The following is a 26478-nucleotide window of genomic DNA, read 5'->3' as shown; positions in this document are numbered from 1 at the left end:
TCTCTTCTGAGAAGAAGGGAATTCATTCTCCTGGAGCAAGTATGGAATATAGATCAGTGGGGTGATGCTGGTCCTGACCAGAGGGAGCTCTCTGGGGGCATGGCTGTGGTAGGGTAAAGCTCTGTGCTCTCTTTTGTACCCTTTTATTTGTATTGCTGCTGTTACAAATTCATTTTCTTATCTCACTGCTGTTTCTAGTAAATTGTTCTTACCCCAGCTCATCTTTGCCTTTTTTGCCTCCAATCTTTTCTCTACAGGGGGCAGGAGAAGGGAAGCAAGTGAGCTGCATGGAGTTTTGGAGAATTGGGAGGGGGCACTAACTTGGGCAATGCTGTTATTAAATAAAAACAACCAATTTGCCACTGCAAAAACCCACAAAGTGCAAAACAGACCAATGCCAGTGCAAGACCCACCTGCAACCTCAACACTGCCAACAATTGTGGCACAGATGCCACCACAAACCAAGGAGCTTTTGGAAATGTTGCTGCAGTCCATAAACGCCCCATAATCAATACTGCAATTTTCCATATTTTTAGATATTGTTTCAATTTAATGCCCTCCTGGGGTGTTTGTTTCGGAACTCAGATCTCACAGGTTTTATGTACATCTCCCAAAACCTCCATGAGCAGCACCAGGCAAACACAGATACCTGGTTTTTGGTGGATTTGCTGAAAACAGCAGAGTGAAAACTGCAGGAACACAGGTGAGGTGTGAGTGTAGCATGCAAAGACTTCCCTGACTGGGAAAGTCAGGAAACATCAACACCACAGTACACCAAATAAAATCCTCCCTTAAACCTGCCTCATTTCTATATCCTTCTATCACACTTGGAAATTTGAGAGGGGGAAAAGCTCCCTCTGGAGCCCAACAAGGCAGATAAGTCAGAGTTCTTGACTACTGAGTTTTCATTTCACATCCCTCTTTTGCAGAATTTCCTACGTAAAATGTTAAATTCCCTATGAAAAATGACTCTGCTGACCAGCAAACAAAAATAAGGTTTTCCTTGAGGCATGTCAGGCTTTCTGGTACCTATAGGGAGTTGTCCCTATCCAAACCCTGAGCCAAGGCACTAAAGATTGAGATTGGAACACCTTGATTAATCACCACAATTGAAACATTTTTCATTTGCCCATTTGAAAGCAATTTTTTGGCCGTATTTCCAGCCTCAGTGATGAAAGAGAAGTTTGACATATGACACGGTGATTTATAGGGAGTTACAATGGGCTTCAAACTCCTTTAGTAATGCTTAATAAGACTGTCTTTTCCATTTACTCCAAATGGGAGTAAATCTCAGCCTGGTCTGAACTCAACACGATGAAGAAATTGGGATCAGAAAAGGAACTGGAAAGTGTTCATGGTGTGAGACAGATGTGTTAAATTTTTTTCACAACATTTTGCACAATGACAAAAGGTATGGCCTGGCCTCAGAGGTGCATCCTGTGGTCACAGGGGCTTCAGGAGGAGGAAAGCTGAAATAGTTTGGTGCCTGGAAACTGCAGGGACTAACACATAGTGGAGAAAGCCAAGGGAAACCAAGCTGTTTATCTGAAGCCTTCAGGGAATTTCTATCATTAACCACTTAGAGTGATGCCAGCCCAGCATTCCAGAAGGTAATTAAATGGACACCCACCACCACCACATCTTTCTGTGCCTTTCAAGGCACAATTTTCTGAGCAGTTTGGGTTTGGTCTCCTTGCTAGAGATGCTTCCAGACCAGGCTGCACCTTGTGTCCTCCACAGACACGGCTCCTCCAAAGAGAACAACCCAACACACACCAAATACATGGCAGGGCACCGAGTACTTTTAATGCCTTGAGATTTTACCTTTATATTTCCCAAATCCTGTGCTGCATTAGTGCACAGCTCTAAACTCCACATGAAGTGTCAGCTCCTGTCTTCACATCTTGGTCAGACAAAACAATTCCTCTGGGGCTGGAACCCAAGGACACCCAACAGCCTCAGATCCCAAAAATTATAAATAAAGTGAATTGGGGAGGAGCAAACTGGGGGAATGTGACTTCACTGCCTGAAGCTGTAATTGGGGAATTAACCCCTGATATGGAAATGGAGCAAGCTGAAATCCGTGTGAAAAACTCGTGAGCACTGTCCATGCTGGGTGCAGCCTCTGGGAGGCTCTGAGTGCCCAAGGTGTGTCTGTTAAAGGCCTTCAGATATTCCCACTTTATTCTCTTTGCCTCTGTTCTAGGCAGCCACTCCAAGGCATCACTTTCACTCACTTTGAAATACAAATTGGAAGGAGAGCATCAAGCAGGAAAAATCCCCCCAAAAAGTGATTGTGGTGACCCCACAATGACTCACCAGAAGTCACTCACCAGAAAAGTAATTTCAACATGAACCTAACCCTTTACCTTTATCAGAAAGGGGTGAAATCAGGCTAAGGAAATATTCATCACTTCCTTCGTGGTGTGTTTTTTGTTTTGGCTGAAGCAGGGTCACCAGAAAAAATCAAAGGGCAGCCTAGGGGAAAGAATCCTCCCCCTACTGGTTCTTCCTACTAAAAGGGACTTTCAGAGGAGGCAAAACTCAAAGAAAAGACTCAAAGAAAAGATGTTCTGCTGGGCCATGGACCAAATGAAGGGTTTGTGTTTTTCTTTGAGAAGCCCCCACCTAAATATCACCAGTGAAACCAGTCACTTTTGTGGGATATTCACACAAATTGAAGGGGCCAGTCCCATTTTCAGTGACCAAATATTTCTCTTTGCTCCTACAGGAGGGAAGTTGCAGCCAGCGGGGGTTTATTTTCTGTGTCACCTGCCGGGTGCCCTGGTTTTGGCACGGATCAAGTACATTTGTCACTCTGTCAAGCCCTAATTTTAGTGATCAGGGTTGACTAAAGGCCTGTGAAACCCTTGGTTTCATGTATATCTTATTTTAAGCTCTGCATTTCATTTATTTTTAGTTGGTGACCATTTCTTTGCACTCTACTGCTGGCTGTGCCAAAATTTTGCAGTGATAACAACCTATATTTCAGAGTATTTTCACAAACATATATCTGTGTTTTCCTCCAAGCTGCTTATGCCTTGTAGGGCTCTTAACAATATGTTATCTACACTTGAGCTTTAAAACAAGACTCCCTGCACAGACTGATTTCTTTAAAAACAAAAAAAAAAAAGTGTAATTCTGCTCTGAAATACTCACTACATTTAGGGAAGGGTTGGTAGAATTTAAATTATATTAACAGAAAACAGCAGAATTTCCTCCAAATAAAGCCACACCAAGGTCATGACTCACCACATCCTGCTCAATTAATGTACATAATTGCACAATTAATACATATAATTGCTTAAATAATATAAAGCAAAGCAGCCTTACTGTTAGGGGGTGCTCAGGGAGCCACTGCCCTGGAAGTGTCCTCCCACTGCCCTGAAAAATGGGTAGGGATCACAACCTGGGAAAGCAAAAATGAAGTATTTGAATATTGACAGAAATTATAAAATAAGAAAGTGAAATATTAAGCAGAGGATGAAAGTCTGCACTAGGAAAGGTATTCTGGCAGTGTCAGTGAAGCCATGGATGGCAAGTTTTTTCTGGAGGATGAGGGAGAAAATAGAACTCAAGGAAAACATAGATGGGAATATCCCCTGGAGATGAAAGCAGGACTGATGTCTGAGCAAGGTCAGGGATTTTCCCCATCAGGTTTGAACATCTCCAAAAAAGGACAAAAAACTCAGATTTTTAGAGGTCGAACCGAGATATGTCCAGTAATGAAGGAGTGCTTCTTGCTGGTCTGTGCTCAGAGGATGGAGCTGTCCTGTCCTGTCCTTTCCCACTCCTGGTGGGTGCTGAAAGCTCCTCACAGGATCACACTGAGGGTTGCTGCTACAATCCAGGTCTGGAAAGGAGAAAAAGAGGAAAAAAAAGGAATGAAACAGCACTGATGTTGGCTGTGCCCACATTTCATGCTGGTAGCTGGCATTTCCCTGGTTAATGATAATATTTCCTTGAGTGTAAATGTGTTTTTATACTTGGGTTCAGACCGAGTGAACTGGGGATCAGCCACTACCTCCAAAATGGGAGAGATCCCAGCCACTATTGAACCAGGAAAAGTCCACCCACGTGCACTTCTTTTTTTTGGCTAGGGGTGATTTTGCAGCTGCCAAGAATCTTCGTGGGATTGGGGTTTCTGGGCCCACCTCAGCAGTGGAAAAACAAAGGTGGGCTGAGCAAGGACCAGCACAGCCACTGACACAGGGGTGTTTTGTGTTTGACTGCAAAAAAAAAAAAGGAATACAGGAGATAAAATTCACCAGATCTCTCCATATGTAACACTTTCAGTGAGCCCCTCAGACCTTCAATACCCACCTGATGAATGTCAATATGCATCACCTCCAGATATTACCTCTATAAACATCACCTGAGATCTCCAATATATGTCAGATGCATCTACCTTGATAAATATCTCCTGGTAAAGAGCTCCTCAGACCTCCAATATAAATCCTTTATATTATATATATATATATCTATATATATTTATATATATATATAGTCCAATATATGTCCCTTGATACACATAAGCTCTGCCAAGCTCCTCTCAAGCCTACCCCTGGTAGAAACCCGCTCCTCACCAAAGCACAGCTGACATGAACATCTCTGACAAACAGCACCTGGCTGGAGCTCCTCAGATCTGTTACACATCCAGCAGGATCTTCAGGGAGCTCCTCAGAGCTCTGACAGATGTGCCACCTCCAGAGAGCCCCTCGGATTTCAATACACATCCAAAACACCCACCCTGATACACATAACCCGTTCAGAGCTCCTCAGACTGCTGGTAAACGTCTAATATAAACAAATGTATGGACACCTCCAGGTCTGAACTGCTGGTTTGAATGTACATCTGAGAGATGCCACCACCACCTCCAAAGAGCTCCTCAGATGCCCAAAATACACCTGAGATTCCTCCTAACCTGCACAGAACCTCCAGAGAGCTCCTCAACTGCTCAAAATGCACCTGAAATACCTCCCAGCCTGCACAGAACCTCCAAAGAGCTCCTCAGCTGCTCAAAATGCACCTGAAATACCTCCCAGCCTGCACAGAACCTCCAGAGAGCTCCTCAACTGCTCAAAATGCACCTGAAATACCTCCCAGCCTGCACAGAACCTCCAAAGAGCTCCTCAGCTGCTCAAAATGCACCTGAAATACCTCCCAGCCTGCACAGAACCTCCAAAGATCTCCTCAGATGCCCAGAATACACCTGAGATTTCTCCCAGCCTGCACAGACCCATCCTCAGATGCCCAAAATGGCCCTGAGATGCCTCCCAACCTGCAGAGAACCTCCAAAGAGCTCCTCGGATGCCCAAAATACACCCGAGATTCCTCCTAACCTGCAAAGAACCTCCAAAGAGCTCCTCAGATGCCCTAAACACACCCGAGATACCTCCAGCCTGCACAGAACCTCCAAAGAGCTCCTCAGATGCCCTAAACACACCCGAGATACCTCCAGCCTGCACAGAACCTCCAAAGAGCTCCTCAGATGCCCAAAATGCACCTGAGATTCCTCCCAACCTGCACAGAACCTCCAAAGAGCTCCTCAGATGCCCACCACACATCCCAGGGAAGCATCTCTGCTACTCATCACCAGCACAGAGCCAGGTCTGGTGTGGTGGGGCCAGACAGGAGATCCATGAGAGCTGTTTCCCCTGGTGTTAACCCCATCCCAAACCCCTGGCAATAACAACAGGAGCAGTTTTGTGCCTTCAGGGCAGGTGTCCATCATCTCCCCCAGGAACAGGGATCCAAAGGAGCTACATGGAGAAATTTGCATTTCTGGAAACCTGGCCTATGGTCAGTGCCCAAGGAGAGATCTGGAAACACCTGGGTCATTTCAGGGCAAAACACAGCAGAAACCTCCAAATGTGGAAAATTTGGTGGAAGAGACAAAAGGTCAAGGTGCCTCTTGACTTCTCATGCCAGCATAGGCCCTGCCAAGTGATGTTGGGACCTGTTCTGCTCAGAAAGGCCTGAGTCCAAAACTCTTTCACCACAACAGCAGGTGAAATATTAAGATTATTTATGGTTAATAATTAATGCTCGTGCCTTGGAAGAGCATGAATGAGCTGATGCCAAATACATAGATTTGATTTTCATTTGATTTGTCCTGACATCACGATGGAAAAACTCACGTTTTGCACCAGACCTTCACCCTATAAAGACTTTTTTCTACCCCACAGGAAAGATTTTTGTCATCTGGGCTTGCTGTGTGAACAAAGCATGAGGAAAAGGAGCAGAAATAAGGCTCTGTCAGTGTTAAAAGAGCTCTGACAGACCCATAGAATGATTTTCATCCTTGGAGGTGGCCAGGCCTGAGGCCTTGGGTGCTGCATGCATTTAGGACAAAACCATTGTGCAACTTCTGCAGAAATTAAGCCATTTTTGTCCCCATCACCAGGAACACAAAGAGCCAACCCCACCAGGGACATCTCCCTGAACACCCTTGCAGAAGGAGAGAAGTCTTTTTGAGCTGGCACGCACTTTTAGCAACTTCAAAAGGCGTCCTTTGAAGTTTTGCAAAGGCCTTTGAAGTCCTCCCGGTGCGAAAGGGAACGGAGGAGATGCCTCCTTCAGGATTCTCCACCACAGGCGATGCGAGGCAGCAAATCCACGGCGTCCCAGGTGCTCGTGGTTGTGTTCAGCAGCTGCCCCAGGGCCAGAAACGAGACACCATTTCTGACAAGTCATCAATGCCCACAAATGCCCTAAATCCTGATCTGCTGGCCTGAACAGCATCCAGCAGCAGAGATGGGAGCCCAGTATCCTGGGCCAGCAGCCTCTACCCCGGCTGCAAGGAGCCAAGGGCATCCCTGTTAACGAGTTTTAATGAAGTGTAAGGGAATGCTAATAAAGCTGACATTTAGCAAGAGAAAATTCAGGATTTTTGTGGAAAGAGTAGGATTTTGAAGCAAGAAGGCTTTTCCCAAGCACGTCATTTTGTTTCTTCCAATGTGAGCAGGCCGTGGTGCTTCCAGCCTCATCACATCAATGCTGTTTAATTGTGATTATCATGTTTTAATAAATTTAATGCCAGCTCCGCTGACTTAGAAGGAAACCACAAATGGTGAAATCCCCAGTAATGCTGGGTTTTGTTGAATTATTTTCATACCTCGCACTATGCCCAGCAGCAAGCTCTACTGGCCCCAAACTCCAAACCCATGGGGACAACCAAAGAAATGTGTGAAAAACAGTGCAAATGCAGAAATCAAAGCTCAAGTTTCAGTTAACTCTTTAAGGAGCTCCAAGGGATAATCACGACTCTTCAAATACCTTGGCAACACCTGCTGCCATCTACCAGGAGGACTTTTGTGATAAAAGCCTTTGGTGTGTTGGTCTTTTCCCCACACAGTGCAATTTCTGTAGCATCTCCAGCCTCTGGATAAGGGTTGGGGTCAGGTTTTGGGGATGCTCAACGGGGCAAAGAAGAATATAACATTATCATTTCAGAAGTTAAACTGGTGATGTACAAACCCCACCCTTTCTCAGAGAAAGATTTGAGACATGCCCAAATATTTTTGTATTTCTGCAAAAGCAAAGCTGCTTTGAGGCAAAACACGGCTGGGAGAGACGTATCTGTTGGCAGAGCCCTGCTGTAGGGGGCTCACATTAATCCAAAGGGGGCATGCAGAGAAATATCGGACATCCCCACCCCAGACATGTGCATGTGAACACATCTGGATCCAGGGAACAAAAGCAGCCTCTCTCCACTGTGCTGATAAATAATGGAAAGGCAAAGTGCCCTGCAGAAGCAGCACCATACTGTTCGGCCTCGGGCGAGACAGAGGAAAATTCGGTACCCATGAGGTCTGGAACAGTGGGATTAATAACACATCAATTTTAATGCAGGGTGGCTTGTGAGGTTTTTTCCCTTTTTCCTTTTTTTTTTTTTTCCCTGCTTCACAAACAGCAAAGTGAATGTTTGAGCATCTCAGTGGGGGGTTAATGAGGACTCTGATTAGTTATTCAGATTTGCCGATGCTGCCTACATCCATCCTCGGATGGGGGAGTAGCAGGAAAGGGTTTGCAGAAAAAGCTCTTAAAGATGACCTGCTTGGCTTTCACAGCTCAGGGGGATGGAGGCTTTGGGGGGCTCACATTACAGGGGTCCTCAACCTCAAAATCCTAGTGCCAACTTTGAGATGGAAAAGTTTATTTTCCCATCATTTGTAGCGGATGCTAAAAGCTGCTGCACGTTCAGTCATGCCAAGTCCTGTAAAGTTTCTGAGGAAAACATTTGGATTTGTGGGATTTTCTTTCACTTGAGAAAAAAAAAAAAATCTTGGATGCCCTTAATAATATTTGTGTGCAGTTCTGGTCAGAACTATAAGACCAAAAATTATGGAGGGACAGATGCAAGGACGCATGGATTCATGGATGCAAAGATGCATGGATGAACACACATGGTGAAAAGACACATGGATACATGGAGGTAAGGGTGGAAGAAAGGATGGATCACCCCATAAGCCACCACTGGGCTGCAAAAATGCAACAACTGCTGCAGTATTTCCTACAGCATCCCATAAAAGTGGTTTATGTCCTTGCAAAAAAAGCAATGAGCTCACCTCCTTGCTCCTTGACCCAGGGATATTTTAAGCAGGTTGAGCTCACATCAGTATTTTAAGAAGGTTGAACTCCTGTAATTTGGGGGTTTCTTTCCAGATTTAGGCTTTTGCTCTTCACCTGCATCAAAAATCAAAAGGGAACCTGAGAAAATAAGTGGCAGGTGCCCAAAATGATGTCATAAAAGGCCTGAAGGATGGAGCCAGGGGGTGTTTCATGGCATTGCAAAGGGGCCAATTAAAAAAATCAGGCATTATTTTAGGATTCACTCTAGGATTTGTTATTTCTTCGTGAAGAAGAAATATTTGAAGGATGAGCAGGAGGGTGAAGGCACTGTCTCAGTGGTAAATTCATCCCAACAATGAATGTCAACGCTGGATTTCTTTGTGGGTCTAGAGACCCAGCTGGGTCTTGCTTTGAGTGCCAGTGTATCACTCAACCTAACATCCAACAGGGGGTTTGAGGACCAAAACTCTCTGGTATTTGTGTCATTTCCCACAACACCTGCCAGAATCTAAGGGGAAAGACAAACTAGTTATCCTTGGGATTTCACATTGAGACACTCCATCCCAAACAGGCTCTTTTCCCAAGGACTGCCTCCATATGCTTTGTCTGGGTTTTAAACGGTGTGTTAATTGTTCTGAATTAACAGCTCCAGCTGGGGAAGCAAACAAGCAATTTGCAACCTTAAGATAACACCCAACTTATCTCAAGTGATTTAAATTGGGATTTTTTTTTTTTTAAGTTGGTTGGTTCAGGAGAGGTGGGGTTAGTGGGTTTTTTGGGGTTTTGGGGTTGGCTTTTTTTGAGGGGATATAATGCCTTTCTGGTTGTGAATACACTGTCCAGAGCTAAAATCACTTAGTGCACCCAATCCATCAGGAGTGGCCATTGGCACATGGTCACAGGAGGAGATGGGATTGTAGAACAAAGAGAAAAGATGAAAAATCTCTGCATTTCACTTTGCTTTAGAGACAGGAAAGATCTAATATACCCTCATCACTTCTAGGCAAACCACTGTCTGCAGAAGAGCTAAGGATTATTTTCTCCCCAACACCTTTTATTTTCTATTACACAGAATCAAGGAATCCCAGAATGGTTTGGGTTGGAAGGGACCTTAAAACTCATTTTGTTCCAACTCCCTGCCACAGGCAGGGACACCTTCCACTACCCCAAACTGGTCTAAATCCCAGTCCAGCCTGGCCTTGGACATTTCCAGGGATGGGACAACCTGTGCCAGGGCCTCACCATTCTCACAGGGAAGAATTTCCACTTACAGCTTGTTTCACAGTATTCAAGCTCTCAAAAAAACCCCAAAAAAACCCAATAGTAAACTCGTTCAAGCTTTATGCCTTTGTCCTCTTTCATCTTTTTCCCTTTTGTTTTTTTTTTTCATTTGCTGCTATATAAAGGAAGGGAGAAGGAAAGACCATGCTGGTTATTTGTTTACAAGACTGGATCTTAATTTTTAAAAATTGTCACTTCAGCAATTTGAATTCTTTCTAATCTCACTCAGGGTGTGGGATTCAAGGAGGAAAGTCCACCCCTCTCCCCACCCTTCCATGACCAAATTTTAAGAGGAGTCAGCAGTGCTGGCAGTGAAACAGATGCCACAAGAAAAGTTTTCTGTGATTATGACCAAGTGTCTGTTGCCAGATTGAGTGGAAACTCCTCTTGCTTGTCCTGGTTCCAGCCAGGAGAGGGTTAATTTCTGCAGTGGCTGGGAGGGGGCATGGCCAGGACTTGGTTATTCTATACCACTTCACATAATTTTTTGGGGGGAGGGGCAGGAAAGGGACTCCCTTCCCAGCCAGAGCAGCTCTACCTTAAGGTGAGTATTTCTGTATTGAATCACTCTCTTGTGGTACCATTTTGTTATTAATGTTGTTGCTCTGTTTGTTTCCTCATTCCAGTTTCCAGCTAATTGTTCTTATCTCAACCCATCTTTTTGATGATGATCTTTTCCTTTCATGCCTTTAATTCTCTTCTCCAGGAGGAGAAGGGGAGGGAAAAGGGGATCCAGTGAGTGGCAGCATGGTTTGCAAAGTCTCAGTAGAAGCACTAAAATGGAGGGACCATTCCTAAATCATGACTCTACCCCAACCTAGACTGAGCTGGGAGTCAACGTCCATCAACCCCCAAAAGTTTTGCAAGATTGGCTCCTATCAGATGACTGGGCTTGTGATGGGGTCATTCTGCTGAAGTTGGAACACTTTGTCTCCATTCTGTCTCCTTTTCCCAGAGGAAAAAAGGTCTAACAGTGCCCTGAAGACACGAAGAAGAGTCATTACCATGCAATGATCCATCCTTCTCCAACAACAGGAGGCACCTCCAAAACACAGACCCAACTCTGGGGCCCTGGGACTCCTTGCAGCCTCGGATGCCCAGATCCCCAGTGCCAAGCTGTGCTACCTGACGACCTCCTGGCACATGGATAAAGCAACAGGAGAAGCGATAAATCACTTTGGCACCTTCCCTGGGCATGGCAGCCCTTGATAAAAAACCAAAACTCAGGGGAGGGAGTCTGACACCACGCCATTCCCAGCGCATCCTGTTGCGCAGATTAATCCTTCTTGATGGAGAATTACAATTAGGGCTTCGTCTTAAGGAGATATCAGCAATCAGATATCTTATCAAATGCCACCTCAATTATTCAAATAATCCCTGGCTCTTATATTTGGGTGCTGTTTAGGGAAAGCAGTCCGATTAATGTGCTGACACTTCCCCATCACGTCCGACATCCTCAACTTCATGTCTGATTACGGAATTTGCATTCAATTTAATTTTTTCCATCTGGAGTAAATGAATAATCCGAGTACCTACCCCAGCCTTAATTACATTTGTTAAATTAAAAACCTGGGATGTGAGAAATTTAAATGCATGTAGCTCCATGGCCAGACAAACCTGCATGTTCAACCTGCCGCAGCCCTGCCAGCTCCTGCTCCAATTTCTCTTCCTTCCCCACAGCCAGGCATCAAGGAAATTACAACTAGAAAACAAAAATTCTTTCTAAACGATGAAACAATAGATGATCTTTTGACATTTCCAGCGCTGTTTGCAAGGGAATGAGATAAAATGTAATAAATTCATATACTTCTGTGTGTTTCTTGGCTCCAGCAGCTAAAATTTCCATCTCTTTATGCAGGAGTCCTGGGGAGCAGAAATCCTTGATAATGCCAAACAATTCGACACTTTATTTTCTCTTTACTCCACACCATGCAAAACACAGGCTTCAAGCTGCCAGCTGCTGGGAGTGAAACCAGATGCCACATCCCTTTTCCATATGGAAACTGAAATCGCCCCGTCTGGGGGGCCCGTGTGCTCCCCTCAGTCCCAGCCCTCCGTGACCCCAGGGCTGCTACTGGCACACAGCAAAGGCTCCCTCCAACTGCAAAAAAAACCACTATTTCAATGGTGCAATTGTCATTTTCTACACTCAGCCTGGCTCAGGCCAGATTCTGGTAGCATCGGAGCCAGAGGACATCAAAAAAGATTCACCCCAAGCCACCACATATTCCTAATTTTAAAATAAAGAAGTAAACAGGGAAGTGTGAGTAAAACTACTGAACTTGATAAATGTTTCAAAATAAACTCAGCAGAAGCTTGCTAAGTTTCCCTTCTTTTAGAGATGATGGAATTTGAAAGGATGGAATTAATAGGTGGACACAAAGTGTTGATAAGAAAAGTGTTGAAATAATTAAAGACTAATTAAACATTAAATGGAAAATAAAGCATTACCAGCACAGACCACTTTAGGAGGAATACTTCACAGGTTAATTGGAAATGGGAAATGTCAAATAAATAAATTTGGATGTTGATCTAGATGTCAGCAGCAATGAAAATGTCGAGGAAAGTCTTTTCTCAACACTCACAAAGACTGAATTAAACAACTTACATGTGAGTGAGTGCAATGACAGCAATCCCCCAGTTTGAGGTTTGTGAGACCAGTAATAAAATATGGTTAAAAATATTCAGGGGAAGCCACACTCGGGTAAAGCGAGACAGGTGAGAGCAGAATCAAAAATAGTTTTCCCTTTCCTCCCAGCATGCTTGCAGCTCACACAACACTTCTGCACTCCCAGGAAGCTGGATTTGACTCCCCAGCCCAAAAAAATCCCTTCAGAGGGGTGTGCCAGAGCATCCCCCAGGCACAGTGGCCATCAGAGCAGGCAACTGAGATGCAGTCTAATGGACCTGTGGTTCCTCATCCTTCCTGACTTTCTTCTGCTTTGTTTGGAGTTAAAAGTTACAGTTCCGGAGAAGAAAACATCATGTTTTAGCAATGAGGCCCCCAGCGAGGCTGTTTAAAAATTAATTAGTGCCATGCAACATATTAGCGATGAACAGTAATTTTAGCTTTTGTACCTACTTCGTTGCCTTCTACATGGTTGTTATTCCAGCTTTTCCATGGTCCTCCCAGCCAACCAGGACCTACACAGAGCATACCAAGGGAATTATTGGCTCCTGGAAATACCCAATTCAACAGCAAACACACCCCGCAGCGTGATCTCTCTGAAGCTTTTAAATAAATTAGGGTCATTTTGCTGGGCTGGCTGGAGGGTTGGGAACCTGCTCTGCCCACAGAGGTGCCCACATCCCAAAAGAGCGGCTGTCCCAGGTGTGAGCCTGTCCACGGGCAGACCCTGAGCAACGTGGGTGTTGTGGTGTGGTGTGGAGGAGGTTGTGGGTCGTGGCTTCCACCAGGATGGAGGACAGAGGTCCTCCCTCCATGGGCAGACATGGGTGGGATCACCCAGACCTGACGATGGAGAACCTTCAAGGATGGAGATCTGCCAACCCCAGATGTATCTGCCAGCCCCAAAGTTGAAGATTTTACTCCAAGCCCATGGAAGAAGACCCTCATATCCCAAAAATGGAGATAGGCTCCCAGCTCTGAAGATGAAGATGATCAGGGATGGAACTCCACAAAACACAAGGAAGAATCTACCAAACCCCAAGGCTGGGAATTCCCCCAGTCACAAGGAAAGGGATCTCCCAAGCCTGCAGATCTCCAAAAGCCAAGGATGGAGACTCACAGACTTCAAGGATTGAGTTCCTAACCCTGAGTATGGGGATCCACCAACCCTAATGGAGTCTCAAAACCCAAGGACTCTCATAACCCTGAGGACAGAGATTCTGCAGACTCCGAGGATGGAGAGAGAAATCCCCTCCAGGACAAAGACCCCCAAACCTAAGGATGCAAACCCCATCTCGCCCAGTCCCATGGAGGGCAATCACCCCCTGGGACATCAATGGCTGAAATCTTCACCCCACACTGCATGGAGCAGAACCTGAGGTCATCACTCTGGTCTGGTAATGGCCCCCTCCCAAAACACAACCCCAAACGAGCCATCACCATGCTCCTTTTGGCAGTGAGCGAGGCAGCAGGGACCAAGGAACCTCGCTGCGTGCACTGCCTTCAGGTGGATTGTGGAGCTGAGGGGAAATTTGCTGGGACATCTGGAATATATTCATTTTATGGCATGTTTCATATCACAGACAGGTACTTTGAAGCAGTTAAGTAGTAGCAGGGCAGCACGTCCCCATGGGTGGGCTGCGGTTTGTGCTTTCAGCCCGAGCCGCACCAGCATGACAAAGGGGCTGGGGAGACAGAGCTGACGTTTTCCAAACACAGCTTTGTGCCTCTGGGGGCAAATCCAGCAAGAAATTAAAACCCAAAAGGCAAAAAAAAAAAAAAAAAAAAAAAAAAAAAGAAAACAACCCCCACGTCTAAGTGCTGTTGATCCCCACATCAGCCTATTAACAGACCCATCACAAATTGTAAATGACTCAGATAAATTAAATGGCTTAGCAACTGTGAGGAAAGGCCCTTCTGAAGATTCATTTGTTTTGCGGAAAAGAAATTATTCGGGAATTTAAAATCTTTTCCAGCAGCTTGACACAGGCACCCTGTCAAGCCCACATGTTGTTGCTCACACAGCCCTGGGAGCCAGTCAGCCCTGAAAGGAGAAGTGAGAGAATCAGAGAATCCCAGAATAGTTTGGGATGGAAGGGACCTTCAAGGTTCTTCCAATTTCCTGTGACTGCCAAAGACCCCTTCCACTCTCCCAGGCTGCTCCAAGCCCCATCCAGCCTGGCCTTGGACACTTCCAGGGATGGGGCAGCCTGGTGCTCTGTGCCAGGGCCTCACCACCCTCACAGGGAACAATTTCTTCTGATATCTAAACCTCCCCTCTTTCATTAAAGTGCTCCAAAAGCAGGGGGGTACAGGAATGCTCCCGCTGTCGAGCCACTAACGAGGCTGCACCTCCTCCTAGAAAAAACTATTAAACGCCTCAGCCAATGAGGAGGTCTGAAAATGGGATGATTTGACCCAAAACATCTCCATGCAGAAGGAAATCTGCCAATTGAGCTGCAATTTAAAAAGAAAAGGGGAGACAGTAACACAGAGCAAGAAGTTAGGGTTGCAACCCTGAGTGCAGTGAGGTGCAGCGATGCCAAAACCTGCAGTGATCCCCTGTGCCCAGTGAGCTGCAGTGATTCACCCCCCAGAGCAGGGAGCCACTGCTTTCCTCCTGGGCTAATTCATGAAATTCATGCATCAAACCTACCTGACTTCAGAGGCAAAGCCCAACTCCCCATTCACAGCCCTTTTATCTCATGCAAAATTCAGGGGTTGTTCACCTTCAGACGCTATTTCGCCAGCAGCAGCAACTCAAAACCCCTTTTAGTGGAAGTTCAGAGGTATAAAAGATGCAAAGCACCCCTAAATTATTCACATGGAGTTTCAATCAAAGCCGCACTATGGGGTAAAGGGAAGGATCTGGTGACCCTGGGGGTGTCTCCCCATCTCTGTCTGGATGGGTAAACCCTTCTTGTATTTACTGGGGAGAAGTGAATGGAGGAGACAATAAAATAAAAGGATTTTCCGTATCCAGAAAGGGCTGGAGAGAGAAGAATGCAAGGAGTATCCATTTTTCAGGTGCATCCAACCAGAGAATCCTGGCTGCATTTGCCCTTTGGCAACACTGAAGCTTTTCCAAAATTTTATAGCACCAGAGGAGTAAAGAAAAGAAAAAAAAAGCAAATAAATAGGAAACTCAATAATTATTATTTTGTATTTCAAATACATGAGGTTTTCAAAAAAGGAAAAGCCTTGGAAGAGATTTTTTTCTTCCATTTTTTTCCTCTCTGTTTTGTTTCTTTCTCTTTCATTGAGCATCCAAGTGCTTCTGAGTTGGGATTTCCATTTCCAACACTTCTGGATTTTTCTTGGGGCAAAACCCCAACAGCCCAGTACAAAAAAAACCCAAAAAACCAAGCCCAATCCCAGAAGTAGGACACAGAGCCCTGCTCAATCCAACCTCAGCTTGAGGCTCACTAATTACCCGGTAACAGTATTTATATGCTGCCAGCACACTCGGAAATGCAGCTCCTAATAACTGAGGTCAGCATCAATATTAATGTCCTGCCTTGACTCTCCATATGTGGGGACCAACGAGAGACAAAAAAAAAACCCATCAGAGCAAAGTGAAAAAAGGAGTAGAAAATTAATTTTAGAAGTATTTTTCTGTCTTTGGGCAGGAAGGGAGTGCTTGAGTTTAAATGAGGGGAGCAGCAATAAAGCAAATGTAAGTTCACATCTCTGAGGCATAAATCTTCCAGCAGTGAAACATTTTTCACCATCTGTACACGCCCTTCCTCAAACTTTGAGTTTCCCCACAGGTAGGAACAGGCCAAAAAAAAATCTCTTCCTGTGATGGGAATCGATTTCTAAAACTCAGGGCCTTCCCCTGACCAGAGTTACTCTAAGACATTTGGCTTCAAATATTCACCCCTGAAAAATTCAGTTCTCTTTTGGTTGCTCATGCAAAACCTCAGGCCTTGGGTAGGTTCAGCTGGAAACAACCTCACTTCTTTTCCAGTGATAGTTTGGGAGCATATCCCCCCAGATCCAATATTATATTGCATGAAAATGTGCACAGAATATTTGCAGAAATGTGGTTACACAGGGCTCAGTGTGGGTTGCATACATGTCCCAGCACCACTCCATAATTCAATTAAAACTGTCTTTTCTTAATAATTTCTACACAGAGCCACTTGTCACACCAGGAGCATTAAGGCAGAGTTTAAATGGAGTTAATAAAGTATTAATAGCCTGCAGTAAGGCTGTGATAGATTTGAGCTGCATGTGATCAGTACCCCTTGGTACAAGTTGTTACTGCCAATGTCCATGCTCAGTGCACATCGAAAAAATCAGAGGTCTTCCATTAAAAATGCAGCTCCAGACAATCAGGAGTTTCTCACGGAAAGATGCAGGTTTTGGGGATTTTTCTCACCAAAATGAAAGCTGGCAGTTGAAGAGCAAGCATGGATGTGGCATTTACTCTGTGGGATATCAGGTGTGGTGTCAACCCACAGCACTGACACACTAATTCATAAAATCAGAGGTCTTCCATTAAAAACGCAGCTCCAGACAATCAGAGGTTTCTCATGGAAAGATGCAGGTTTTGGGGATTTTTCCCACCAAAATGAAAGCTGGCAGTTGAAGAGCAAGCATGGATGTGGGACATCAGGTGTGGTGTCAACCCACAGCACTGACACACTAATTCATATTGATTATTTCTGAAAGAAAACAAATGGAAGCCATAACGTTCCTGCCCAAGAATTCACCATTAAGAGATTCCTGGACCATCATTTTGTAATACTTTCTTCCCAATGCAATTTGAGAATTTCCTTATTTTTAGTCAAATTCCAAGCAAGAAAAGGGCAAATTGTGGAAAGAATTTGAAACTAGATGCTCTACTTCCCCCAGAAACTGTGGCTATGAAGCCTTTACTGACACATTTTGAGCTGTTATTAAACAACATCAACGAGCAACATTGAGCCTTCAGAGCAGACCCAGCTCTCTATTGATGACTACAACAGCAGCAGGTAACACATCAATTAACCCTTCAGTGACCCAGCCCTGAGCCCATGACTACAAAGGCAAGGAGCAAACTGTTGATCCTACAGAGAAGACCCAGCCCTGCACTGATGATTACGTTGTGTAGAAGCAGGACTCAAGCCAACTGCCTAAAGGCTGCCATAAAAATCAAATGGTACTATTAAGTGATTTCAGATATTGAAAGAAATCTCCAGAGACTAATTATAACCTCGTTTGGCAATTTGGGTGGAAAGCACACTCTGCAGTTGTAGCCTTGGCCATCAATTCTGGTCAAACTTGAGATCTTTCTAAAGAGCCATTGTGTGACCCAGTGGAAATGGCAATTTTTCATATGGAATTTTTCCCAAAGCTTAAATCGTCTCTTTATTAAATATTTCTTAGTTCTAACTTGTGGAAAGAGACTGCGAGGTCTATTCCAGGAGGAGCAGTCTGTGAGAAAATGTCAGAGGGTAAAAACGTCTCAGGGAAGAAAAACCAGGATTTCCACTCGAGGGGCTGACTGGCACCAGCCAGGACCCAAACCCAAAAACAGGAGGCGTTTGTTTTCCTTTGTTGGGGTGATGAACAAGAACCATGAGATGGAGTAACACCTTCTTCCACCTTCCCCAGCTGCAGGCCATCACCTTTTGGGCTTTCAGAAATGCTGCTTCTCCAAGCAAAACCCTCACTAGAAGACTTCCCCACCACTTCCAAGACAGAGGAGTGAAAGGAGAGCACCTTCCTCCAACCTTTCCATCAGCATCAGGGGTGTCCTAGGTTATAATATTGGGGTGTATTCCATTACCACTTCGAGCTGCTATTCCTTTTTTTTTTCCTTATCTTGTGATTCAGAGATAAGTCCCTCCAGGAGGACCTGTTCTTTCAGCCACATGGCTGGTAAGATCACAGTTCTATTGTGAGATGCTCCGCCCAGAGGGAGGAGCCAAACGATGCCATCAAGGATATAAGCAGGGTTGTACAGACAGCAAGGAGAGCCCCTCTTCCAAGAGGAACAGCTGAGACCTTCTCTGCACTGGACCTCCAGAGGGAAACCACATCAGTCTACAAAACCACTGCTTGGACAGAACCAGATCTGCCACCACCGCCCCAGCCAGCGAGTGTCAGGCTGTATCTCTAACTCTGTCAGTGATTCTTCTTTTGTGCTATTATATATATTTAGTTCTTTGTTCCCTTTTCCTAATAAATTGTACTTCTGACTTAAAGACTCTCACTAGTTTTGCTTTTCAAACCAGAACAAGGGGAAACACCAGAATCACCACACCTTGCAAATCTTTCCCTGCCTTCCCCTCCCCAAGGGCTGCTTTCCTCAAGGATCCTCCAAGATGTCCAAAACTGCTCAAAGTCATGACCTGCCAAACAAATAACTGAAATCAAACAAGAAACTGAGATAATTGATAAATTAGGAGCTACTGAAGCCACACAGTCCACTCACCATACCAGACACACTGCTCCAAGTTTGCCCCCACTGGTTTCCCATGAAATGGGAGCTGCAAGGACTGAGAGAAATAAAAGTGATTTTGAGGGTTGCTGCAGCTTTTCAGCTCTCTGATGGGATATTACTGGCTGATCTCCTACACAGCTGCTCCCTGCTGAATAGTCAAATCCCACCTCCAGTGTCATTTGCCACCAACCAATGTGGGAATAAATGCAAGTTTGGGTTTTTGGTTTTTTTTTTTCAGTTGATGTGAATTATTTGGGGATTTTTTTTTTTTTTTTTTTTTTGGCTAAGGAATACATGGTGATTTATACAAAACTGCATTTAGATGGAAAAATCCCCTCTTTGCTGTCTCATCCCTACCCAAGTGGGCAGCTGCAGGTGGTCCAGTGCAATGACCACCACCCTACAGCCAAGTGGGTCAGGACTATTTAATACCAAAAACTGGGGAGAAATATTCTATTTCTTCAGCAATAAATGCTCCTTTTCCCAAAGTGCTAGCTCAGAATGGAGAAAAACATTCAGTTTTGAAATGCCTCAATGAAATTTAATTTTTGGTTTGAATCAACAGCTTCACTCGGTGCCATTTTAATGCTATTTTATGCTGAAATGTCAATTGGAAACTAACATTTTAAAATGTCAAAACATTTCACGTCTGCAGACGGTGCCGATAGTTTTTTGCTTCCATGTGTCCAAACAGAAAACGCTTTTGGAATTTTACCATGGAAAGGAAAAAAAAAAATTTAAAAAATATACATATATATAAATCAATATTTTGACTTCTTGGAATGAAAACAAAGTTAAAATACAGTATTTCCTCTAGGATGCAAACAATATTTTCTGACAAGCTGTAATCACCAAAAAGAAACCTGAGCCAAATATTTGCTACCACGGTCTGTTATAGCCTGATGGCAAGAGAAAAGAAAGAGATTTTTGATATTGTAGCCTCTCTGAGCCCTTTTTTGCCAATTGTTTCCAGGGTGCAGGAAACTCCTTCTACCACACAGAACCATTTCCAAAGCACTGATTTTCCTTAATCGTGGGGAAAACCGCCTCAAAAAATGATGGTTCTCCTCTAAAAAAGGAGAATTTGGGGGGGATTTGAATTTTGGGGGGGGGGGGGGGTTCCCTGTATTTTGCACTGATGACACCAGTTTGGGGAAAGTGGGGAGGAAATGGAACTGGAAGATTTTTACTTTTTTACTGCACTTATGCAGGCTGCAGGGAACACGTGCACAGGGTGTGGGGGTTTTATCCAATGTAAATGCAATTATCCAGTGATCTAACCTTTTAAATTCCTGCCTTGCCCATGCATTACCAAAAAACCAAATGGAAAAAAAATAGGAAAAGAAAGCAAATAGAAGACAAGCAATGTGGGGCAGTGACAGTAAAAAAAAAAAAATTTAAAAATAGAATTTTGCATGTTTTTCTGGTTCCAGAGGCAGGGTGTAAACATACAGAGCTGGAAAATGGGATGAAAACTGGTAGTTTTGGTAGTTTTTATCAGCCAAGTTTCTCGTTCCAAAGCTCACAGCTCCATCATCCTCGAGGGCGCAGCTCAGCCACCCTCCATCACCTTTACATCTCCTCCAAATTTCTATTTTTCTCTTTTTCTTCCTGAGCCCAGGCTACAGCCCCGCACGGGGAATAAGCGCAATTATCTCGTCTCGCCACATTTTTCCAGCTCTGCCTGAGGTTTAATTAAAGCCAAGAGAAAAACACAGAGGAGCAGCACTGGGTTCTGCTATCGCCCCACCACATGTGGCAGGGAGAGGGGGAAAAATGGGGGGGAAAAAAACACATAGAGAAAATAAAAAATAGAGAAAAAAAAAGCCACCCCCTTCATCGTCGACTTTTTAATTTAGCAAAGCTTCCTGGATATTGCTCCCTTATCACATTTCCTTTAAAAAAAAATTAATATATATAAATGTATATATGTAGCTATGCAGGTGTCCATGAATATATATGGAGAGTAGGATATGCACACAGCCTATCTCTATAAAAAATATATATATAAGTGTAGCCTAATCCCCTGTAATCTCCTTGAATTACACCTCAACCACCCTCCTCACAGGTGACCTTTCCACAAAAGGCTGTTTCTATGCCAACAGCATTGTTTGAGTCAGGCAAGAGAAAAAACACAGCACAATAATCTGTAATTTTTCCTTAATTCGGTGTTTTCACCCACGGTTAGGAGCCAGTTGATGCTAGAAACACCCTGATCACAGGAAAAAAATAGTATTAAAAATTAATGGATATCAATGATTTGAATATGAAGGGAAGAGGGATGTAACCTTGGCCCAATCTAGATCTTGTCTAAAATCCTGGAATTGTTTTTTCAGTGTAATTCTCCTCATTTGGGGGTTTAGGAGCAAAATCCAGTTTTAAGGCCCTTTCCTTGAAATCTGCATTTCTCTCTCCTGTTCCATCTCATCTTGCCAACACAATCCACAGGTATCGGTTTCTACCAACAAGTCCATTTATGGAAAAGTCACAAAATCTCAATTTTTTTCCATTTTTACTGTTTTTTTGAGGAATTCCACCAAGTAGTTCATCTCCAGCGGGATAAAAAAAACAAAATTACAATGCATAACAAATCTGAAAACCTTGAGAAGTTGTTATAACACGAACCAAGCCAGTAAACAATGTCAGGTAATAAGTGGTTATGAGATTTGACTGAGCAAAAGCAGCTCAATATAAAAAATTTTCCAGAGAAAAAGACTCTTTTGGGTCTAGATAATGTTACTGCATTTAAAATTTGGGATCTTTTCCCTCACTTTTATCAATTTCTGGAGTTCCAATTCACCCATAAAGCTCATCCCAAAGCAGAGACTCTAACAACGATACAGAGAATTAAAAATTAGATTTTTTCCAACAGAAGTTTTGGTTTTTTGGTGTATTTTGGAGAGTGGCAAAAGGACCCATTGACTGTTGGGTTGAAGCATCCCCAAAATTGTCTTTTTCTGGCTTGTTGAGAGAGGGACAACCTCCAAATTCCTGCATATTCTTCCTATTGGCTGGTAGGGAATTATTTCTGTTTTTCTTCTGACCCAACCCCAACATCTTCATGGGTCCCAGAGGGAAAATATTTCCCAACAGATCCATCTCACAAGCGCTGAACCAAGAGGATAAAAATACCGGTTGCCATGGGAACATAAACTCTGGAGTTTGAAAATACCAGAATTAAACCTTACACTAATTTTGATCCTTAAATCCCTGTTTTCGCATCTGTGTTTTGGTGGGTTTGAGGGTTTTGGAGCAAAAAACCAAAATTTCAAGACCTCTGCCAGGGTTTCACATCTTTACTGATATTTTCCCACAGCTGGATGCATCTCCAAGCCAGGAATAGATTGAAAAAATTTAAAATTTAAATACAGAGTCAATTTTAAAATAGAAATTATTTTCTAATTTAATAATAATTTTATAATTTAATAAGATACATTATTCTCTAATTCAATAATCTAGGTGACTTTTAAATTAAAAACAAGGATTAGTCCCAGCTTGTGGAATCACCTCTCACCATCCAGCCTTGGAATCTGCCCCATGAATAATTCCTGGAATCAGGGCAAGAAGTTGATAATCCAGGGCTAAGAGATACAAAATTCATTTCTGCATCTTTTTTTAATAAAAAAAAGCTTCTGAGATTAATTTTATTTGCTCAAAATATACTGCAATCTGTTAAGAAATATTAAATAATAATAATAATAATCAGGCCTCAGAGCTAATGATGCTCAGGCAGAGAATTCCCTGTTCAGTGGCAGCAAGAGCTTCAAAAAGATTTAATGCAACTTTTAGAGTTGGTCTTGAGTAAATTGCCCAGACCAAACAGGGAAAAGCCACACTCAAAGGAAAATAAATAATGTTTTACTCATCAATAAGGAGTAAATTTGGGACCACCAGCCCAGGGAACGGTCAGCTGGCAAAGCTGAGTGATAATAAAAGGATCATGAGTGAGAAAGGGACATCAAAATTCCTCATCACAAAGGAAGATTCCAACCATTAAACTTGAGTTTCTAAAGGAAAAATAGAAGAGGGAATCCCCTCCCAGTACCAGAAATACACAGGGTTACTGCAACTAATTAGTTGGCAACAACAATAAAATTATTTTACACCAGCATCAGAGAGTGCTGAGGGCTGGCAGGATTTCCACGGGGTGCTGTGGGTTTGCTGGGTGTTTTTCCAACACGGTCCCAAGCGTTTGGAGCTTTGGCAGAGCTGAATCAGCTCAAGCTCAATCAGTCTAACAAGGGTTAAGTTTCCTTCAAACACAATTCAGGCTGATGCTCTGGACTCCCCCCGGTCCCAGCTGCAGAACTTCAGGTGACACAGGCAACGCTGGCACCCTGGTGTTGTCACCAAGAACAATTCCCACTGTTTTTGCTCCCAAAACAGCGGGGACGCTGCATAATTTCATTCCTCTAGAGGACCAAGCCAACCATCCTGCTGCATTTTGAGAAAAATCCAGTTTTTGGGGTGTTTGGATGGTAGTGGGACACTCCATCGGGTGGAGAAGCAACCGCGGGAATTTACTTACCCAGGTGACGCTCTCCTTTGGCAGCAATATCCCCCCAAACTCCCAAAACTGGGGGAAAAACAAGCCTGTGGGCCCAAAAAGGGGGTTTTTCACCTCGAATTCCTAGCTGGAAGAAGAGGCCTGGCTCCTTGCATGCCTCCACATTAAAAAAAAAAAAAAAACACATTAAAAAAAAAGCATGAAAAAGCAAAAAGGAACGAAAAGCAAGAAAAAGCGGAGGGAAAGCAAAACAAAAAAAAAAAAAAAAAAGCGAGGGAAAGGTGTGGGGGCAGAGCAAGGAAAGGCACAAAAAAATAAAAAAGCAAGCAAAAGGCAAGCTGGTTGGTGCAGTTTGGGAAAAAGAGCAGCTTTCCCATCGCCCCACAATCCCTCGCTGGCCCCCAGTGGGCTTGTGCAAACACCATCGGAGCGGCCGCGCTGGCCACGCTCCTGGGGCTGGGATTTTAAATAAATACGGGAAACAGCAGCAGCCAGGGCAGGGGGAGAGGCTGGACCCCCGTCCCGGCAGGGAATCTGCCTTTGGAGGGTGCTCAAAGGTGGATTTGGGGGAATCTGTTTCACCCACATGTGTGAAAATCTTGATTTTCCAGGTAGAGCCGGAAGGGTAAACTTGATTTTCAAAGGCAAAAGGAGTGAATGGATTGTGTATGGTATATATGTGTAGATTCAGAATTAATCTGGGATTTTTTATCCCAAATTAGGCAGAAATTCAAGGTATGATTGTGGCAGAAGGAGAGGGGGGAAGCCACCACATCACCTAATGCCACTATATATCTTATATATTTTATATCACATACCACATTATATATGCTTTATGTAATATATTACATTTATAGAAGTTCAGATGTTTTCTAGCATTTCATGTTATAAATGTTATATGATGTTATATATATGTTATATATATGTTATATATATGTTATATATGTTATATATGTTATATATGTTATATATATTATATATGTTATATATATGTCATAAATGTTATATGCCATACATATTACATAATATATTGGAGTAATATGTATTAGTTACATCCCAGTTATAGATTCTATTAATCTATTTTGTGTCATATGACACTTAGTATAAAATATGGGAACAATGAATTATTTAGTCTCTATTATTTCCTCACATGGTTATATATCCATGATGTGATGGGAATAACATATATTATGTATTATTCTAATGCATATTATCTATCACTCCCATATATTATTTCTGTCTGATGTGAGATGTATCCAATAGGTGGATTTATATATGTGTGAGCTTCAGGATTTTTTGGGTATTTAGTGGGGAAAAGGTCTTTTCCCAGAGGTACCTGCTGGACCTGGGACCACTGGAAAATCACGGCAGAGCACGGATTTGGGGGGGATGTGGCCCTGGCACACCTGGCAAGGGAAGATGCTGACAGATGTTTGCAACCCCTGGCACTGAACCCACCTCTCTCCCCCTGCAAAACCCATTGCATCATTTCAGGGAGGCTTTCAGTGCCAAAAAAACAAAACAAAACAAAAATTCCCTTATTGAGCATCAACCTCACAAAAAGAAGCTGAAATTCGGTGCCTTTCCCCACCTCAAGTTTTAACCAGGACTTGGTTTTCAGCCCATCCCAGCTAAAAAAGAAGTCAATAAAGGGAAGATGAAAAGCTATTTATTAGGATTGATAACAATCATTAAAACTGGCTGGGTAGGAAAGCACAATTCTGCTCCAGAGAAGGAAGAGGGAAAAATGCAAATTCTGCATGAAAAGAAGATATTTCCCTAATCGCCCCAATCAAACGCTGGTGCAATTATCTGTGGCCAACCCAACGGGTTAAAATTATCCTCTTCATCTCCGGACACAGTGAGGAGCCGAAAAAATGTTTCATTTTAATAAAAATGAAATCTGGACCCTGCAGAAAGCAGCTTCGCTAATGACGTGTTTACACAGAAAAAGACAATTTCTATTTAATGGTGATTACTAGAGAGAAGAAATTAAACTTCCCAGAGTCTATGGGTTAGGGATAATGGGAAGAAAGTTATTGAGGGTGTGTAAATCAGGAGAGCTGGATGTGGGAATGGTCACGGGTGCGGACACAGCTCTGCTTCCCCGGGTCTTGGTGGGCACAAACGGATGCTTTGCTATGCAGATTTATGCGCCTGTGTGCGTTTGCATATATGCAAATATATTGCACTGCAAATGTGCAAGGGCACGGGGCAAAGCGGGAGGTGTGCGCGGCGTGCAAGCGTGCACCTGGGAACGCGCGTGGAAGCGGGCACACACACGTGCAGGCACAGCCTGGGGGGCCAATGCACATCTGTGAGCTGCACCATGCACCTGGCAGCACGCGCAGGAATGCAACGACGCGCGAGGAACACGCACAGGCTACTGCAACCACGCACGGGACACGCACGTGCAAACACGCGTGCAGATCTGGAAATGCACGCGGAGCCGGTGCCAACACACCAACAGCCACACGGCAAAATGCATCCCTGCTGCACCCCTGTGCAGGCCCTGACTGCACTCCTGGGATCCCACTTCTGAGTTTAAAAAGTGCCAAAATAAGATCTGGTCATGAAGCCGTGCCAAAATTTCAGGTTTTGGCTCCCCAGGTGAGCAGTGCAGGTCCTTCCTATTCTTTCTACTTATTTAATTAATTTTTAATTATTGTTCTTCTTTGAAATTCTTTTTTTCAGGAGGAAAAAAATTATTAATTTCTTTCTGAAGAAGCCAAGACAAGATCTTTTCACACCCATCTGCCGCCTAGGATGAATTAAGTTTTGGGGTTCCTCTTTGTGCCAAAGCCGTTTCCATCCCGCGCCGACCTGTGCAAACCCATCCCGGGGCAAAATCACTCCAACATCAGGCTTTAATGTCTGCTCCTTCCTAGAGCAGAGCAAACATCTGCAGAACAAGCCCAGATGTGAGTGGGGTTCCCCCCCTCCTCCAGGAATTTCAGCTCCGAGGCACATAATAAGGCAACGTCTGGGATGGTTTAATAATAGTAAAATTAAAATCGCTCCCGAAGCAGAGTGAAGGGCACACTCGCGAGGAG

General features: G+C 43.8%; 1 protein-coding gene across 13 annotated transcripts in view; it reads right to left on the bottom strand.

The window, feature by feature from the left end:
* PKNOX2 (PBX/knotted 1 homeobox 2) overlaps window positions 1-26478 on the bottom strand; it is a 95466-nt gene that overhangs the window by 37253 nt on the left and 31735 nt on the right. The window contains exons 2-6 of one of the 13 annotated variants that reach the window (XM_085560160.1): window positions 12939-13000; window positions 11474-11558; window positions 8572-8689; window positions 3710-3853; window positions 3334-3409 (exon numbers count right to left, since the gene is read on the bottom strand). The exons of 1 other annotated variant lie outside the window; for it this stretch is intronic. The gene's annotated coding sequence lies outside the window, so the exon portion shown is untranslated. Of the gene's footprint in view, window positions 1-3333; window positions 3410-3709; window positions 3854-8571; window positions 8690-11473; window positions 11559-12934; window positions 13001-23446; window positions 23822-26478 lie in introns of those variants that run through there. 11 more of the 13 variants (XM_085560164.1, XM_085560162.1, XM_085560159.1 and 8 more) reach the window with 11 other exon arrangements.

Source organism: Lonchura striata, chromosome 24 (genome assembly GCF_050655825.1).
Source record: "Lonchura striata isolate lonStrDom1 chromosome 24, ASM5065582v1, whole genome shotgun sequence".
Lineage (NCBI taxonomy): Eukaryota > Metazoa > Chordata > Aves > Passeriformes > Estrildidae > Lonchura > Lonchura striata.
This window is presented reverse-complemented; position numbering and strand designations above follow the sequence as displayed.